Below are 21,769 nucleotides of genomic sequence, written 5' to 3'. Positions count from 1 at the left end.
TGCATTTAGTATTTTGTATGGGCTCAACAGAAGTAAAAGCAGTGTGAATTTGTTGGTGACACCTGAAAAGCTGTCTTTGTTTGCAGTGGAGCCAGGGCCGCCATCAGAGGGGGACAGCCCATACACATGTAGGGGGTCTGGTTTTCCCGAGCAAACCAGTCACCCGGGCCCCATCCATGACTGGAGCTCCCCCAGGCTGCTTTGGCTGCTGTGCGGGGATACTTTCCAGGTCTGGCCCCACAGCCCGGCCAATTGAGCAGGGAAAGAAGGGGGGTGGATGGAGACAGAGAGGTGACTCTGGGCACCGCGATCTGCAGGCTGTGGCAAATAAAATAAATTAAAAAACTTTCCCCAGACAAGCGGACTATTTCTTCACTTTTGAGTGCAGGTGTAGTACTCTCCTGTGCCAGACGAGTACAATACAGTCCCAGACTCTTCTATATTAATCCCCCAGGCAGGTTGGGACTGTAATGTACTCATATATAAACTGATAATCTTGCGAGCTACCAAAAAATAATAAATCTGAGACTAGATAATCAGCTGCTGGTATTGATCACGTCCCATACATCCATGCTAAACAATTTAAATATATGAAAATACCGCGCTAATCTATTGTCAATATGCCATACCAAATAATAATAAATTAACCGTACTAAATATAGTGCCAAAAAAATCAATAATGAGACATAAATCGATCAAATCAATATAAAATAGAGTGCCAAAGTGCTACGTGGCATAATCAATTAGTACAATAAACAAAAATTGCATTAAAGTCCATATGACATGCTTTAAATCTTGCTGTGATGATAAAGTGCTGTAGTGCTTGTGAAAATCAATAACCAAATTTCATCCACAATTCCTCCACGTCTGTAGTGATAATCCACACGTGTTGAAGTGACACCACTCTTGTGTTCCTCCCCTGTGTGAGTATTCTCACCTCAGGGCATGTGACCTCGCAATTAAGCTTGATCTAAACACGCCAGGGAACCAACTCTGGGTTCTGTGCAGATGGATCTGTGATATCCTATCCTGTCCAATGGCGTAGTCTCCACATGTATATGAGAAATGAGGACTGGATAGTGTGATACCGTTTATAAATATATATATATGTATTCAAACAAAAGCCCCTATGTGGGGTACTCACATGGTACAGGTGTTCCAGTACACCACTCTGTGACAAGCATAAAAATGTTGAGATTGTGTGTCCTTCACTCCAAACAGACCAGCTGCTGACTCCTACACCGTCCTGTCCCCTCCCCCACACGTATCGACACAGGGATATGATGTGTCTTCCTCTGGGGGATATGCCTCTGATGGAAAAGTTTGTATTTGAGGCTGGTAGACTTTAATGGTACCATAACAATTAAGGTACACCCATATAAAACAAATAGAGCTTTATTGAATTGACATCAACAAACTTAAAACATACAAATTTAAGAGCGCAACTCTGTCTATCCAAACACAAGAGGTGCAACTGAAATAGATGGTAACACCAGTTCACCAAATCTTAATTATGCTAACATGCTCGACGCGTTTCGTGGAAATTCACTGCTTCTTCAGGAGCTTTTGTTTGCATAATAATGTATTAAAGGAACAGAGATAGTGTATAGTACTATAGAATAGAAAAATAAAAATACATTAATCATAATAAATAGGATTAATTTGATGAAGCGGTGAATTTCTACGAAACATGTCAAGCATGTCAGCATAGTTAAGATTTGGTGAACTGGTATTACCATCTATTTCAGTTGCACCTCTTATATTTAGATAGACAGAGTTGCTCTCTTAAATTTGTATGTTTTAAATTTGTTGATGTCAATTCAATAAAACTCTTTTTATATACGTGTATCTTAATTGTTACGGTACCATTAAAGTCCACCAGCCTCAAATACAAACTTTTTCCTCCACTAGGGATGAATTGGGAACCTAAGTTCAGATTGAACATGTGCTGTTTGGACACTCAGACAAATCCTAAACATTAATTACCTCCCACCTGACCTATTGTAAACAAAATGGCCAAGTGAGAGCACTGCTATTCTGGGTGGATGTCATATAACGTCTTCCAAGCGAGCGCCTCCAGCATGCTCTAGCAGCCGCACTACCATGTGATTGCTGTGACCAATCACATAGATCACATGTAAGTTGCCCACAATGATTGGCTTTCATTTATAGCCATTCATTGTGTACTATTGTGATGATCTCTGTGATTGATCTTATTGGTCATATGGTACAGACAGGACCAATCACAGTGCATCTGTATCATGTAATAGCTGTGGCAAATCACAGCTATCACAGTAGTACACAATGGCAATGAATAGATGCAATTTAAAAAAAAGATTGCTTATAACAATGACGTTCACTATTAAAAGCAATTATTGTGTTAAAAAATCCTGATCACCTCTCCAGAGTTGTACAGTGTCACCATGGTAACACTGCACTGCTCTGGTCACATTGTGTAAAAAAAAAAAAAAGTTGGAAAATTAAAAAAAAATATATGCTGTATATATACTGTCTCCCGGTGGTCCCCCTGATCACTGCCACAACAGTACATCAGGATTGGTCAATTTTCAAATACTGTATATATATATATATATATATATATATATATATATATATATATATATATATATATATCATAGTTTGAAGACTCTATAACTTTCCTACAGACTAAATATTATGTAGCGATACCCCCGTAAGGGATGCTTACTGAATCTGTACCCCACTGGTTGCCCCGACCTTGCAAGTCCTCCGACACCTCTGACACCCTGGATTCAGACATTTTTGGTGATAATCAGGATAATTAGAGACACATACACAATTTAAGTGAAATAGTTGAGTCTTGTTTACTGAGAAGTTAGAAACATTAGATTCCAGTAACATAAGCTTAGCCCTAGAAAAAGTTTCACTAGAACAAGTGATAACAGTAATATGAGACAGTAGAACAGAAACAGTAACTGATTGCAGGATATAAAGACTACTCACACAATACTCTATTTAGTTGGAAATCTATGTGAACAGGCAGGAAGAGGGCAAAGGAATGACCTTTCTTATACCGCACCCCCCTGTGCCTCAACACCACAGATCAGATAAGACAGGAAGTTACAACACTGTTCTTAAATTTATGAGACTATTAAACCCTTAGGTACAGTGGGGACGTAAAGTATTCAGACCCCCTTACATTTTTCACTCTTTGTTATATTGCAGCCATTTGCTAAAATAATTTAAGTAAATTTTTTTCCCTCATTAATGTACACACAGCACCCCATATTGACAGAAAAACACAGAATTGTTGACATTTTTGCAGATCTATTAAAAAAGAAAAACTGAAATATCACTAAGTATTCAGACCCTTTGCTCAGTATTTAGTAGAAGCACCCTTTTGATCTAATACAGCCATGAGTCTTTTTGGGAAAGATGCAACAAGTTTTTCACACCTGGATTTGGGGATCCTCTGCCATTCCTCCTTACAGATCCTCTCCAGTTCTGTCAGGTTGGATGGTAAACGTTGGTGGACAGCCATTTTTAGGTTCTCTCCAGAGATGCTCAATTGAGTTTAAGTCAGGGCTCTGGCTGGGCCATTCAAGAACAGTCACGGAGTTGTTGTGAAACCATTCCTTCGTTATTTTAGCTGTGTGCTTAGGGTCATTGTCCTGTTGGAAGGTAAACCTTCGGCCCAGTCTGAGGTCCTGAGCACTCTGGAGAAGGTTTTCGTCCACGATATCCCTGTACTTGGCCACATTAATCTTTTCCTCAATTGCAACCAGTCGTCCTGTCCCTGCAGCTGAAAAACACCCCCACAGCATGATGCTACCACCACCATGCTTCACTGTTGGGAGTGTATTGGACAGGTGATGAGCAGTGCCTGGCTTTCTCCACACATACCGCTTAGAATTAAGGCCAAAAAGTTCTATCTTGGTCTCATCAGACCAGAGAATCTTATTTCTCACCATCTTGGAGTCCCACAGGTGTTTTTTAGCAAACTCCATGCGGGCTTTCATGTGTCTTGCACTAAGGAGAGGCTTCCGTCGGGCCACTCTGCCATAAAGCCTTGACTGGTGGAGAGCTGTAGTGATGGTTGATTTCTACAACTTTCTTACATCTTCCGAATGCATCTCTGGAGCTCAGCCACAGTGATCTTTGGGTTCTTCTTTACCTCTCTCACCAAGGCTCTTCTCCCCCGATAGCTCAGTTTGGCCGGACAGCCAGCTCTAGGAAGGGTTCTGGTCGTTCCAAACGTCTTCCATTTAGGGATTATGGAGGCCACTGTGCTCTTAGGAACCTTAAGCGCAGAAGAAATTTTTTTTTGTAACCTTGGCCAGATCTGTGCCTTGCCACAATTCTGTCTCTGAGCTCTTCAGGCAGTTCCTTTGACCTCATGATTCTAATTTGCTCTGACATGCACTGTGAGCTGTAAGGTCTTATATAGACAGGTGTGTGGCTTTCCTAATCAAGTCCAATCAGTATAATCAAACACAGCTGGATTCAAATGAAGGTGTAGAACCATCCCAAGGATGATCAGAAGAAATGGACAGCACCTGAGTTAAATATATGAGTGTCACAGCAAAGGGTCTGAATACTTAGGACCATGTGATATTTCAGTTTTTCTTTTTTAATAAATCTGCAAAAATGTCAACAATTCTGTGTTTTTCTGTCAATATGGGGTGCTGTGTGTACCTTAATGAGGAAAAAAATAAACTTAAATGATTTTAGCAAATGGCATATATACAAAGAGTGAAACATTTAAAGGGGTCTGAATACTTTCCGTCCCCACTGTACTTGAACCCACTCAATTAGCATATAGAGTCCTGGGTGAAGATTCTTGTTGTTATGGCACTAACTGCTTTAATCCCTTATTGGGGGGGTATGTTGTAGACAGAAGAAAGAAACCTTTATGTCTTCAGTTAGCTCTTTAGTGATGTACTTTAGATATCCTGGTAATCAGGAGGAGGTGAAGTAGCCTGGTGATGTCTTAACAAACAGTGTGTAGAAAAGTGTACCTGGATCTGGTGTGGACTTGTGAAGAACAGCCTCTAGGCTGCCTCTGGACAGTCAGAAGTAGCTGCCAGTGGATGCTCCTGCACCCACACGCAATGACTGTGGATTTTATTCCCTAGGGTGTCTGCTAAATATATATATATATATATATATATATATATATATATATATATATATATATATATATATATACAGTATCTCACAAAAGTGAGTACACCCGTCACATTTTTGTAAATATTTTATTATATCTTTTCATGTGACAACACTGAAGAAATGACACTTTGCTACAATGTAAAGTAGTGAGTGTACAGCTTGTATAACAGTGTAAATTTTCTGTCCCCTCAAAATAACTCAACACACAGCCATTAATGTCTAAACCACTGGCAACAAAAGTGAGTACACCCATAAGTGAAAATGTCCAAACTGGGCCCAAAGTGTCAATATTTTGTGCGGCCACCAGTGGTGGTTGGTGCTCAAAATTTTTGGGGGGCACAAACAAAATTCTATAAAAAAAACCCCATCGGGGGGGCAGGAGGCGGAGCCTAGCAGAGCAGACATGCATTGTTAGAGCTCCACACCGCTGAGGAGAGAAGAGAAGGACAAAGCAGAGCCTGCAGGCTCAAAAGGTATCCATTTGAACCTTTTTGCCCCTGGGAACAAACTGTGAAAATTTGGGCAGGAAATATGGTACTGGGAGGAAACCGTGGCAGAAATAAAAATCACCTCACAAAGAGCTCACAGGCACTCACTGCAGCTGAAGCAGCTCCAGTCACCTCACAAGATACAGCATCAGGGCGCTCTCACAGACAGAAAATGTCACAGCAAGACTCTCCATTTGAGTCAGATACAGAACAAATCCTCTCACAAACTTCTCCACAAACGTCCTCAGCATCCCCAGTAATATTATTACAATTTGAAAAGATGCTTCATAAGGCTTTAAAACAAACCTCAGACCAAATAACAAAAAGCCTAACCAAAGAAATAAGAGAGCTGGGAAACCGCACCACAGCCCTAGAAATAAAAATGGATGAAATTGACATTACAACCCAAGAAAATATAACAGAATTGGAACAATTAAAAAAAGAGAATTTAATATTTCAAACTAAGCTCGAAGATTACGAAAATAGAGCCAGACGTTCAAACTTGCGCATAAGGGGAATACCTGAAACTGTGACAGACCTGCAATCTACTATTACTGCTCTATTACAAGAACTAAAGCCAGATATCCCTATTGAACGTTTAGAACTGGACAGAGTACACAGAGCCCTCACAGCCAAAAAGAAAGATGGACCCCTACGTGATATAATCACAAAATTTCATTATTACAGAACGAAAGAACAAATACTAATTGCTGCAAGAGAAAAAAAGGAACTTAATTTTCAAGGACACAATTATCAAATTTTTGCTGACCTATCCCAACTTACTATTACTAAAAGACGATCCATGAAACCCCAACTAATGGAACTGCAACGCCACAAAATTATGTATCAATGGGGCTTCCCCTTTTCAGTCAGATTTAACTACCAAGGTACAATTTACAGAAGCAGGTCAGCAGATGAACTACAACAAACCCTTTTAAAATTAAATCTGACAGAACCCACAACCAGCAACACTCCCACACGCAGAAGAATGGCATCATCTTCACCTTCAGGCAGCACCCAGAAAATTTCAGAACAAAATGGAAATCATCATTCTCACAAAAGAGGCCGTTATGCCACATCATCCATGGACCAAGAAGATTCAATGGACTGACATCCTAATTCCTGATATCTCTTCATTTATTATACTAAGAGATGGTTCTCTATAAAAAACCTATATTTATAACTGAATGTAACTGCATTCTGATAGTCACACACTGTGTGGGATCATGTTACATTCCAGTTATATTTCTTATTACTTCTGATTCATATAGCCTTAGAATATATAAGTGAAATAAGGAAATTCTTGTTCAGTTATATATTATCAGGTAATAACAACAGATTTATTACTTTTTAGGACAAATATGTTCAATAATCCAGAAGTAATGGAAGCTTTTTCTTTCTTTTCTTAAAACAAATATATTATTACCTAACTAGTTCCTAGAATTATGTTTTTGTTTATTCTAATCTGAAGAAATACAACCTCAATTTTATGAGTTAACATATCTAAACAGTTGCATATGAATAAAATATGTAATTGTTTACTCTAAAAGGGTTCAAATCCCAAAATAATTCAAACTATCTTCATCAATACCAAAGTTATTAACAGTACCTTTCTAACTGAATTATTTAGCCTAGGGCAAGACTAACCATATACAACCACCCTGGAATAAATAATTTCAACAAAAACTATATTCTGCACTCCAATTAATGAAACATCATTTTGATGTCTTTTGACATAGCACTTCTCTCCTGTAAGCGGAAGATCCGTGTACCCCCATTAGCCCTCCTCATTCTCCCAACCATATTATGTGGGAGTGTGACGAAGGCACTTATTCCCCTGAGAGAGATATTTATTCTCTTTCACGGGTAAATTGTGATTACTTGCAAAAAATAATTTATACAATGTATCATCTAATCTCATATGTTTTTTGTTTACTCTTTACTCCAGAATTCACTGGTTTCTTTTCTATCTATTCATCTCTTCAGTCCACACAGGTTGATTTGCGCAGTCAGCTCTGCATAACAAAAAGTAAGTCAAAACTATTTGATCTATTGCCATGGCACCACTGAATATACTTTCCCTGAATGTTCAGGGAATAAATGTCCCTCAAAAAAGGACCAAAGCCTTCCGTACTTTCCATAACAAGAAGGCTCACATAGTATGCCTCCAAGAAACACACTTCACCAAAGATTCTACTCCAAAATATATTTCTCCTTTTTATCAACAAATTTACACGGCTTCTGCCTGTACCAAGCAAAGGGGAACTCTAATTGCATTTCACCGATCCACACCATTCACCTTATCATCAGAAATTAAAGACCCAGAAGGTAGATACCTGATACTCATGGGTTATATAATGGATACAGCAATCACGGTGATTTCCTACTACGCTCCTAACAAACAACCTACACCATTCCTCTCACATATATTACAAGTGATTAATACACACAAAATAGGAACAGTGATAATGTGTGGGGATTCGAACCAGGTCCTCCTCCCATTTCTAGATAAATCACCTTTTACACCATCCAAAATAACCTCTAGATTACCTTTTTCTCAACTTCTTTCCAAATACAATCTGGTAGATTCGTGGAGAGAAAGTAACCCAATGAAAAAGAAATTCACTTATTTCTCGCACCCTCATCAAACCTTCACCAGAATAGATCATATTTTTCTAACAATAGGAATGATACCAGAAATTATTGCATCAGATATAATTCCGATTCCGTGGTCTGACCATAATGCAGTATACACTACTATAGCCTCAGCCATACCAAAAGCGCATGACCCAACGTGGTACTTACCGGACATAATGCTCAAACACCCACTACATCAGATGGCCATTGAACAAGCTTTAAAGGAATACATATCAATTAATAATACAACAGACATTTCCCCAATAACACTGTGGGAAGCTCATAAGCCTGTCTTGCGTGGTACAATACAAAGACAAATGGCACTATTTAAACGGGAACGCAAAAATCTAGCAAAAAAACTAGAACTCAATTTTAATGCAGCCTACATATCATTTCAAGATAATCCATCTCAGAGTACAAAATCTCATCTGGAAAAATCTAGATTGGAATACGATCTATTTCTCACTGAGTCAGTTGATAAATCCCTCAAACGATCCAAACACAATTTCTACATGAATACAAACAAACCAGGTACATATTTGGCTCGGGCATTAAATTCAACTAACAAATCTTTCAAACCAATACGTTTGAAATTATCAAAAAATGTTTACACTTGTAATCCAGTTAAAATAGTCCATAAATTTCACTCACATCTCGCAACTTTATATAAGACAAACAATGAATTTAATCCTACAGAGGCTGAATCCTTCTTCTCAAAAATAACCTTACCTGAGTTATCTCAGAATCAAAAAAGCAGTTTGGATGAGCCTATAACTATAGATGAAGTTGCTAACGTCATAAAAGACCTAAAACTTAACAAAAGACCAGGCCCAGACAGCTACTCGGCTTTATACTATAAAACATTCTCAGAAATACTCTCTCCCATTCTCACTGAAACGTTTAACAAACTTCTAGATGGACATTCTTTTCGGCAAGAAACACTAATGGCAATTGTTTGTATGATCCCAAAACCCCTTTCTGATGATACTTCCTGTGTGAATTATCGGCCTATCTCTCTGTTAAACCTCGATATTAAATTATTAGCAAAAATAATAGCAAAACGCCTCGATAGCATTATAGGAAAATTAATACATAGAGATCAAGTAGGCTTCATGCCAAATAGACAGGCAGGCGATAATATACGCAGGGCAGTGTTATTGGCACATATTGCTAAAAAATGGAAAATCCCTTTATGTTTTCTATCTCTCGATATTAAGAGGGCATTTGACACAGTATCCTGGCAATATATGCAATATTCATTACAAAAATGGGGTTTTGGACCCCACTTTTTAACATGGATCAAAGCATTATATAATAAACCCAAAGCCTATATAAAATATGCTGGATACAAATCTGAAGCCTTTAATATCGAAAGGGGTACCCGACAGGGTTGCCCATTATCTCCCTTATTATTTGCCCTTATACTCGAACCCATGACCCAATACATCAGAACAAACCAAACTATAACTGGCATTGAAGTAGGAGGTATTACACACAAATTATGTATATTTGCAGACGATATATTACTTTTTCTATCATCACCACAGGTCTCTGGTCCTAACTTAATACCAGCTCTTGATGGATTTGCAGCCCTATCCGGCCTTATGATTAATCCTAAGAAATGCCTAATGCTTAATATTTCACTCACAAACATGGAGTTGATCCCGGCTAGGGCTGCACTCCCATTCACATGGGCAGAAAAATCAATCCCATATCTTGGAATTCATTTAACAGCATCTCATTCTGACTTATTCTCAACCAATTATCCTCCTGTATTAAGACAGATCACAAATCTAATAAAACAATGGTCGCAACTTCCTTTATCCTGGACAGGGAAGATTAATGCAATCAAAATGACTATTCTACCCAAATTGCTTTATCTATTCAGAGTCCTCCCTATTCCAATTCCTTCCTATTTTTTGAGAATAGTACAAAAAAGAGCAACTTCGTTTATATGGGGATCTTCTAAACCACGTATACCTATACACACACTACATCTTCCCAAAAATAAAGGAGGCCTGGGATACCCTAATTTTACTAACTACTACAGAGCAGCACATTTGGCCAGTCTGTCCAAATACCATGCAAAACAGGAAATCCCATTATGGGTATTTATAGAGGCTTCAGAAAATGACCCACTATTAATATCAAATTTATTATGGCTTGATCCTAAAGACCGCTTTAAAATTCATAATCCCATAACTAAACACTTCTTATCTCTCTGGGATAAACTAAAAACCAAATATCAGTTACAATCTCCACACAATCCTCTCCTTTCTTTTATCAGAAATCCGGCCTTTTATCCGGCATGGATCTACCCAAATTCTTTTAAAGCTTGGACAACATCAGGCATTCAGACACTAAATGACTTCATAGCATCTAAATCATTCCTTTCATTCCCATTGCTTAGAGAAAAATATGATCTACCAAACTCTGAGATATTTAGATATCTCCAAATCAAAAATTTCTATACACCATTCCTAAAGGGGGATACACCATTGTCCCAATTATCCATTTTTGAATCAATCTGTACAAAAGATCCATTTGCTAAAGGTACAATTTCATCACTTTATAATCAATTATATGGAGTAGCAAATCTTAATAGACCCTCTTACGTTCAGAGGTGGGAGGAGGACCTGGGACGAACTTTAGAAGACACGGACTGGTCTAACATATGGCTCACATCTAAGTCATCTTCACCCAACATCTTAGCACTGGAGACAAATTATAAAGTCCTAACTCGCTGGTACCTTGTACCCGCTAGAGTGGCAAAATATTCACCTAATACCTCAGCTCTTTGTTTTCGAGGATGCCCAGAAATAGGCACACATTTACACATATGGTGGACGTGCCCAGTAATCCAAACCTTCTGGAAGGAAGTCTTCGTGATTGCATCTAAAATATTTAAGAAAATAATACAACCAGATCCATATTTAACTTTACTTAATCTAAAACCGGAATGGTTAACACTCTCTCAATTCAAACTTATGATCCAACTAATAACGGCTGCAAAACAAACAGTGGCCAAGGCATGGAAATCTCCTACATTGGTACTAGCAGAAACAATTCACAGAATGAATAATACAATGTCCCATGCTAAGATGGTAGCCATCGATCAAAATCAAATTGCAAAATTTGAAAAACTTTGGCATCCTTGGATAAAACAACAGTTCCTGTCAAACTTCAATGACTCTGTCCTGTTGCCATGGTAACAGATTAAATGACTTACAGAGACACCCATTCTAAGGCTTCAAAGAGAACTAAAAAGAATAATAGACTGACGAGCGGGACAACCTTGTGGACCATCCCTCTACCTTTCAACCCTTTTTCTTCTTTTTCTTTCCTTTTCTCCACCTTACGATTAAAGCTCATTATCAGAATTTATTTGACCTATATACACTCTACTTGTAAACAATATGTATAGTAGGTATAAATCATTTAAATACCTACAAAAGTAACTAAGGAAATGACATATATCTTTAATTTAGGTTTACGTAAACCCAATGTTTAATATTTGAAATTTCATTATATTTACCTATAGAAACCCTACTGTAAAACAATGAGCTTACTTTATAGATCCTTGTAAACTTACTTTATGTATCTTTATAACATTGTATACTCAATAAACTTCTTTTGACAAGGAAAAAAACCCCATCAATTGCAGCCACCGTGCCCATCAAATGCAGCCACTGTGCACATCAATTGTTACCACTGTGCCATCAATCCAATTCCTGTCCCTTCACCCCTCAGATCAGTCCCAATTCCTGCCTCATTAGACCTCAAATTTCTGGTATATAGCATTTCTCACAAAGCCTGGTATATAGCATTTCTCACAAAGCCTGGTTTATAGCATGTCTCACAAAGCCTGGTATATAGCATTTCTCACAAATCCTGCACAATTACCCCCCTCCAGTCTGCACAATTACCCCCAGTCTGCACAATTACCACCCCCCAGTCTGCACAATTACCACCCTAGTCTGCACAATTACCACCCCCCAGTCTGCACAAATACCACCCTACAGTCTGCACAATTACCACCCCCATCTGCACAATTACCCCCCCATCTGCACAATTACCACCCCCATCTGCACAATTACCACCCCCAGTCTGCACAATTTCCACTCCTGTCTGCACAATTACCACACCCAGTCTGCACAATTACCACCCCCCCAGTCTGCCCAATTAACACCCCCATCTGCACAATTACCAACCCCCATCTGCACAATTACCACCCCCGTCTGCACAATTACCACCCCATCTGCACAATTACCACCCCCATCTGCACAATTACCCCGTCTGCACAATTATCATCCCCCAGTCTGCACAATTACCACACCCCATATGCACAATTATCCCTGTCTGCACAATTACCCCCCTCTGCACAATTACCATCCCCCCAGTCTGCACAATTACCCCCCTCTGCACAATTACCACCCCTGTCTGCACAATTACCACCCCCCATCTGCACAATTACCCCCCTGCAAAATTACCTGGGTTACACCTGAGACCTTGTAATACTAACGAGTCACATGACACCGGGGAGGGAAAATGGCTATCTGGGCCCAATTTGGACATTTTCACTTAGGAGTGTACTCACTTTTGTTGCCAGCGGTTTGGACATTAACTACTTCAGCCCCGGAAGGATTTACCCCCTTCCTGAGCAGAACACTTTTTACAATTTGGCACTGTGTCGCTTTAACTGCTAATTGCGCGGTCATGCAATGCTGTACCCAAACAAAATTTGCGTCCTTTTCTTCCCACAAATAGAGCTTTCTTTTGATGGTAGTTGATCACCTCTGCCATTTTTATTTTTTGCGCTATAAACGGAAAAAGACCGAAAATTTTGAAAAAAAATGATATTTTCTACTTTATGTTATAAAAAAATCCAATAAAGTCAATTTTAGTCATACATTTAGGCCAAAATGTATTCGGCCACATGTATTTGGTAAAAAAAATGTGAATAAGTGTATATTTATTGGTTTGCGCAAAAGTTATAGCGCCTACAATCTAGGGTACATTTTCTGGAATTTACACAGCTTTTACTTTATGACTGCCTATGTCATTTTATGAGATGCTAAAATGGCAGGGCAGTACAAACCCCCCCCCCCCCCAAATGACCCCATTTTGGAAATAGACACCCCAAGAAAATTGCTGAGAGGCATGTTGAGCCCATTGAATATAATTTTTTTTGGTCCCAAGTTATTGAATAATGACAAAAACAAATAAAAAATTACAAAAAGTTGTCACTAAATGATATATTGCTCACACAAGCCATGGGCATATGTGAAATTGCACCCCAAAATACATTCAGCTGCTTCTCCTGAGTACGGGGATACCACATGTGTGGGACTTTTTGGGAGCCTAGCCACGTACGGGGCTCCGAAAACCAATCACCGCCTTCAGGATTTCTAAGGGCGTACATTTTTGATTTCACTCCTCATTACCTATCACAGTTTTGAAGGTCATAAAATGCGCAGATGGCACAACCCCCCCTTCCAAATGACCCCGTTTTGGAAAGTAGACACCCCAAGCTATTTGCTGAGAGGCATGTTGAGTCCATGGAATATTTCTAAGGGCGTAAATTTTTGATTTCACTCTTCACTGCCTATCACAGTTTCGGAGGCCATGGAATGCCCAGATGGCACAAACCCCCCCAAATGACCCTATTTTGGAAAGTAGACACCCCAAGCTATTTGCTGAGAGGCATGGCGAGTATTTTGCAGCTCTCATTTGTTTTTGAAAATGAAGAAAGACAAGAAAAAAACATTTTTTTTCTTTTTTCAATTTTCAAAACTTTGTGACAAAAAGTGAGGTCTGCAAAATACTCACTATACCTCTCAGCAAATAGCTTGGGGTGTCTACTTTCCAAAATAGGGTCATTTGGGGGGGTTTGTGCCACCTGGACATTCCATGGCCTCCGAAACTGATAGGCAGTGAAGAGTGAAATAAAAAATTTACACCCTTAGAAAGCCTGAAGGCGGTGCTTGGTTTTTGGGGTCCCGTACGCGGCTAGGCTCACAAAAAGTCTCACACATGTGGTATCCCCGTACTCAGGAGAAGCAACAGAATGAATTTTGGGGTGTAATGTCACATATTCCCATGGCATGTTTGAGCAATATATCATTTAGTGACAACTTTGTGCAAAAAAAAAAAAAATTTGTCTCTTTCCTGCAACTTGTGTCACAATATAAAATATTCCATGGACTCGACATGCCTCTCAGCAAATAACTTGGGGTGTCTACTTTCCAAAATGGGGTCATTTGAGGGGGTTTTGAACTGTCCTGGCATTTTATGCACAACATTTAGAAGCTTATGTCACACATCACCCACTCTTCTAACCACTTGAAGACAAAGCCCTTTCTGACACTTTTTGTTTACATGAAAAAAATATTTTTTTTTTGCAAGAAAATTACTTTGAACCCCCAAACATTATATATTTTTTTTAAGCAAGTGCCCTACAGATTAAAATGGTGGGTGTTTCATTTTTTTTTTCACACAGTATTTGCGCAGCGATTTTTCAAACGTATTTTTTGGGGAAAAAACACACTTTTTTAAATTTTAATGCACTAAAACACACTATATTGCTCAAATGTTTGATGAAATAAAAAAGATGATCTTAGGCCGAGTACATGGATACCAAACATGACATGCTTTAAAATTGCGCACAAACGTGCAGTGGCGACAAACTAAATAGATTTTTAAAAGCCTTTAAAAGCCTTTACAGGTTACCACTTTAGATTGACAGAGGAAGTCTACTGCTAAAATTACTGCCCTTGATCTGACCTTCGCAGTGATACCTCACATGCACGGTGCAATTGCTGTTTACATTTGACGCCAGACCGACACTTGCGTTCGCCTTTGCGCGGGAGCAGGGGGGGACAGGGGTGCTTTTTTTTTTTTTTATTTATTTTTTTTTTGCTTTTTTTATCTTATTTTAAAACTGTTCCTTTCATTTTTTTTTTTTTTTTTTTAATAATTTTTATTGTTATCTCAGGGAATGTAAATATCCCCTATGATAGCAATAGGTAGTGACAGGTACTCTTTTTTGAAAAAAATTGGGGTCTAATAGACCCTAGATCTCTCCTCTGCCCTCAAAGCATCTGACCACACCAAGATCGGTGTGATAAAATGCTTTCCCAATTTCCCAATAGCGCTGTTTACATCCAGCAAAATTTAAGTCATGAAATGCTCGTAGCTTCCGGTTTCTTAGGCCATAGAGATGTTTGGAGCCACTCTGGTCTCTGATCAGCTCTATGGTCAGCTGGCTGAATCATTAGCTGCATTCTCAGGTTCCCTGTTGGGACAGGAGAGCCAGAGAAAAACATGAAAGATGGTGGGGGGGGGGAATTCCCTCCCACTGCTTGTAAAAGCAGGCTAATTAGCCACTAGGATTGCTTTTACATGAAAGCCGACCGCTGGCTGAAAAGAATGATACCAAGATGATACCTAAACCTGCAGGCATCATTCTGGTATAACCACTCAAAGTCCAGCAACATACCAGTACGTTGCTGGTCCTTGTTGGGCATATATTGTAATCTTTTTTCTTGTCAAAAGAAGTTTATTAAGTATATAATGTTATAAAGATACATAAAGTAAGTTTACAAGGATCTATAAAGTAAGCTTACAGTAGGGTTTATATAGGTAAATATCATGAAATTTCAAATATTAAACATTTGGTTCACGTAAACCTAAATTAAAGATATATATAATTTCCTTAGTTACTTTTGTAGGTATTTAAATGATTTATACCTACTATACATATTGTTTACAAGTAGAGTGTATATAGGTCAAATAAATTCTGATAATGAGCTTTAATCGTAAGGTGGAGAAAAGGAAAGAGAAAGAAGAAAAAGGGTTGAAAGGTAGAGGTATGGTCCACAAGGTTGTCCCGCTCGTCAGTTTATTATTCTTTTTAGTTCTCTTTGAAGCCTTAGAATGGGTGTCTCTGTAAGTCATTTAATCTGTTACCATGGCAACGGGACAGAGTCATTGAAGTTTGACAGGAACTGTTGTTTTATCCAAGGATGCCAAAGTTTTTCAAATTTTGGAATTTGATTTTGATCGATGGCTACCATCTTAGCATGGGACATTGTATTATTCATTCTGTGAATTGTTTCTGCTAGTACCAATGTAGGAGATTTCCATGCCTTGGCCACTGTTTGTTTTGCAGCCGTTATTAGTTGTATCAATAGTTTGAATTGAGAGAGTGTTAACCATTCCGGTTTTAGATTAAGTAAAGTTAAATATGGATCTGGTTGTATTATTTTTTTAAAATATTTTAGATGCAATCACGAAGACTTCCTTCCAGAAGGTTTGGATTACTGGGCACGTCCACCATATGTGTAAATATGTGCCTATTTCTGGGCATCCTCAAAAACAAAGAGCTGAGGTATTAGGTGAATATTTTGCTACTCTAGCGGGTACAAGGTACCAGCGAGTTAGGATTTTATAATTTGTCTCCAGTGCTAAGATGTTGGGTGAAGATGACTTAGATGTGAGCCATATGTTAGACCAGTCCATGTCTTCTAAAGTTCGTCCCAGGTCCTCCTCCCACCTCTGAACGTAAGAGGGTCTATTAAGATTTGCTACTCCATATAATTGATTATAAAGTGATGAAATTGTACCTTTAGCAAATGGATCTTTTGTACAGATTGATTCAAAAATGGATAATTGGGATAATGGTGTATCCCCCTTTAGGAATGGTGTATAGAATTTTTTGATTTGGAGATATCTAAATATCTCAGAGTTTGGTAGATCATATTTTTCTCTAAGCGATGGGAATGAAAGGAATGATTTAGATGCTATGAAGTCATTTAGTGTCTGAATGCCTGATGTTGTCCAAGCTTTAAAAGAATTTGGGTAGATCCATGCCGGATAAAAGGCCGGATTTCTGATAAAAGAAAGGAGAGGATTGTGTGGAGATTGTAAATGATATTTGGGTTTAGTTTATCCCAGAGAGATAAGAAGTGTTTAGTTATGGGATTATGAATTTTAAAGCGGTCTTTAGGATCAAGCCATAATAAATTTGATATTAATAGAGGGTCATTTTCTGAAGCCTCTATAAATACCCATAATGGGATTTCCTGTTTTGCATGGTATTTGGACAGACTGGCCAAATGTGCTGCTCTGTAGTAGTTAGTAAAATTAGGGTATCCCAGGCCTCCTTTATTTTTGGGAAGATGTAATGTGTGTATAGGTATACGTGGTTTAGAAGAGCCCCATATAAACGAAGTTGCTCTTTTTTGTACTATTCTCAAAAAATAGGAAGGAATTGGAATAGGGAGGACTCTGAATAGATAAAGCAATTTGGGTAGAATAGTCATTTTGATTGCATTAATCTTCCCTATCCAGGATAAAGGAAGTTGCGACCATTGTTTTATTAGATTTGTGATCTGTCTTAATACAGGAGGATAATTGGTTGAGAATAAGTCAGAATGAGATGCTGTTAAATGAATTCCAAGATATGGGATTGATTTTTCTGCCCATGTGAATGGGAGTGCAGCCCCAGCCGGGATCAATTCCATGTTTGTGAGTGAAATATTAAGCACTAGGCATTTCTTAGGATTAATCATAAGGCCGGATAGGGCTGCAAATCCATCAAGAGCTGGTATTAAGTTAGGACCAGAGACCTGTGGTGATGATAGAAAAAGTAATATATCGTCTGCAAATATACATAATTTGTGTGTAATACCTCCTACTTCAATGCCAGTTATAGTTTGGTTTGTTCTGATGTATTGGGCCATGGGTTCGAGTATAAGGGCAAATAATAAGGGAGATAATGGGCAACCCTGTCGGGTACCTCTTTCGATATTAAAGGCTTCAGATTTGTATCCAGCATATTTTATATAGGCTTTGGGTTTATTATATAATGCTTTGATCCATGTTAAAAAGTGGGGTCCAAAACCCCATTTTTGTAATGAATATTGCATATATTGCCAGGATACTGTGTCAAATGCCCTCTTAATATCGAGAGATAGAAAACATAAAGGGATTTTCCGTTTTTTAGCAATATGTGTCAATAACACTGCCCTGCATATATTATCGCCTGCCTGTCTATTTGGCATGAAGCCTACTTGATCTCTATGTATTAATTTTCCTATAATGCTATTGAGGCGTTTTGCTATTATTTTTGCTAATAATTTAATATCGAGGTTTAACAGAGAGATAGGCCGATAATTCACACAGGAAGTATCATCAGAAAGGGGTTTTGGGATCATACAAACAATTGCCATTAGTGTTTCTTGCCGAAAAGAATGTCCATCTAGAAGTTTGTTAAAAGTTTCAGTGAGAATGAGAGAGAGTATTTCTGAGAATGTTTTATAGTATAAAGCCGAGTAGCCGTCTGGGCCTGGTCTTTTGTTAAGTTTTAGGTCTTTTATGGCGTTAGCAACTTCATCTATAGTTATAGGCTCATCCAAACTGCTTTTTTGATTCTGAGATAACTCAGGTAAGGTTATTTTTGAGAAGAAGGATTCAGCCTCTGTAGGATTAAATTCATTGTTTGTCTTGTATAAAGTTGCGAGATGTGAGTGAAATTTATGGACTATTTTAACTGGATTACAAGTGTAAACATTTTTTGATAATTTCAAACGTATTGGTTTGAAAGATTTGTTAGTTGAATTTAATGCCCGAGCCAAATATGTACCTGGTTTGTTTGTATTCATGTAGAAATTGTGTTTGGAGCGTTTGAGGGATTTATCAACTGACTCAGTGAGAAATAGATCGTATTCCAATCTAGATTTTTCCAGATGAGATTTTGTACTCTGAGATGGATTATCTTGAAATGATATGTAGGCTGCATTAAAATTGAGTTCTAGTTTTTTTGCTAGATTTTTGCGTTCCCGTTTAAATAGTGCCATTTGTCTTTGTATTGTACCACGCAAGACAGGCTTATGAGCTTCCCACAGTGTTATTGGGGAGATGTCTGTTGTATTATTAATTGATATGTATTCCTTTAAAGCTTGTTCAATGGCCATCTGATGTAGTGGGTGTTTGAGCATTATGTCCGGTAAGTACCACGTTTGGTCATGCGCTTTTGGTATGGCTGAGGCTATAGTAGTGTATACTGCATTATGGTCAGACCACGGAATCGGAATTATATCTGATGCAATAATTTCTGGTATCATTCCTATTGTTAGAAAAATATGATCTATTCTGGTGAAGGTTTGATGAGGGTGCGAGAAATAAGTGAATTTCTTTTTCATTGGGTTACTTTCTCTCCATGAATCTACCAGATTGTATTTGGAAAGAAGTTGAGAAAAAGGTAATCTAGAGGTTATTTTGGATGGTGTAAAAGGTGATTTATCTAGAAATGGGAGGAGGACCTGGTTCGAATCCCCACACATTATCACTGTTCCTATTTTGTGTGTATTAATCACTTGTAATATATGTGAGAGGAATGGTGTAGGTTGTTTGTTAGGAGCGTAGTAGGAAATCACCGTGATTGCTGTATCCATTATATAACCCATGAGTATCAGGTATCTACCTTCTGGGTCTTTAATTTCTGATGATAAGGTGAATGGTGTGGATCGGTGAAATGCAATTAGAGTTCCCCTTTGCTTGGTACAGGCAGAAGCCGTGTAAATTTGTTGATAAAAAGGAGAAATATATTTTGGAGTAGAATCTTTGGTGAAGTGTGTTTCTTGGAGGCATACTATGTGAGCCTTCTTGTTATGGAAAGTACGGAAGGCTTTGGTTCTTTTTTGAGGGACATTTATTCAGGGAAAGTATGTTCAGTGGTGCCATGGCAATAGATCAAATAGTTTTGACTTTTTGTTATGCAGAGCTGACTGCGCAGATCAACCTGTGTGGACTGAAGAGATGAATAGATAGAAAAGAAACCAGTGAATTCTGGAGTAAAGAGTAAACAAAAAACATATGAGATTAGATGATACATTGTATAAATTATTTTTTGCAAGTAATCACAATTTACCCGTGAAAGAGAATAAATATCTCTCTCAGGGGAATAAGTGCCTTCGTCACACTCCCACATAATATGGTTGGGAGAATGAGGAGGGCTAATGGGGGTACACGGATCTTCCGCTTACAGGAGAGAAGTGCTATGTCAAAAGACATCAAAATGATGTTTCATTAATTGGAGTGCAGAATATAGTTTTTGTTGAAATTATTTATTCCAGGGTGGTTGTATATGGTTAGTCTTGCCCTAGGCTAAATAATTCAGTTAGAAAGGTACTGTTAATAACTTTGGTATTGATGAAGATAGTTTGAATTATTTTGGGATTTTAACCCTTTTAGAGTAAACAATTACATATTTTATTCATATGTAACTGTTTAGATATGTTAACTCATAAAATTGAGGTTGTATTGCTTCAGATTAGAATAAACAAAAACATAATTCTAGGAACTAGTTAGGTAATAATATATTTGTTTTAAGAAAAGAAAGAAAAAGCTTCCATTACTTCTGGATTATTGAACATATTTGTCCTAAAAAGTAATAAATCTATTGTTATTACCTGATAATATATAACTGAACAAGAATTTCCTTATTTCACTTATATATTCTAAGGCTATATGAATCAGAAGTAATAGGAAATATAACTGGAATGTAACATGATCCCACACAGTGTGTGACTATCAGAATGCAGTTACATTCAGTTATAAATACAGGTTTTTTATAGAGAACCATCTCTTAGTATAATAAATAAAGAGATATCAGGAATTAGGATGTCAGTCCATTGAATCTTCTTGGTCCATGGATGATGTGGCATAACTGCCTCTTTTGTGAGAATGATGATTCCCATTTTGTTCTGAAATTTTCTGGGTGCTGCCTGAAGGTGAAGATGATGCCATTCTTCTGCGTGTGGGAGTGTTGCTGCTTGTGGGTTCTGTCAGATTTAATTTTAAAAGGGTTTGTTGTAGTTCATCTGCTGATCTGCTTCTGTAAATTGTACCTTGGTAGTTAAATCTGACTGAAAAGGGGAAGCCCCATTGATACATAATGTTGTGGCGTTGCAGTTCCATTAGTTGGGGTTTCATGGATCGTCTTTTAGTAATAGTAAGTTGGGATAGGTCAGCAAAAATTTGATAATTGTGTCCTTGAAAATTAAGTTCCTTTTTTTCTCTTGCAGCAATTAGTATTTGTTCTTTCGTTCTGTAATAATGAAATTTTGTGATTATATCACGTGGGGGTCCATCTTTCTTTTTGGCTATGAGGGCTCTGTGTACTCTGTCCAGTTCTAAACGTTCAATAGGGATATCTGGCTTTAGTTCTTGTAATAGAGCAGTAATAGTAGATTGCAGGTCTGTCACAGTTTCAGGTATTCCCCTTATGCGCAAGTTTGAACGTCTGGCTCTTATTTCGTAATCTTCAAGCTTAGTTTGAAGTATTAAATTCTCTTTTTTTAATTGTTCCAATTCTGTTATATTTTCTTGGGTTGTAATTTCAATTTCATCCATTTTTATTTCTAAGGCTGCGGTGCGGTTTCCCAGCTCTCTTATTTCTTTGGTTAGGCTTTTTGTTATTTGGTCTGAGGTTT

Source organism: Aquarana catesbeiana, linkage group LG01 (genome assembly GCF_042186555.1).
Source record: "Aquarana catesbeiana isolate 2022-GZ linkage group LG01, ASM4218655v1, whole genome shotgun sequence".
Lineage (NCBI taxonomy): Eukaryota > Metazoa > Chordata > Amphibia > Anura > Ranidae > Aquarana > Aquarana catesbeiana.
The sequence above is the reverse complement of the archived record's forward strand: the minus strand, read 5'-3'. Positions refer to the sequence as shown.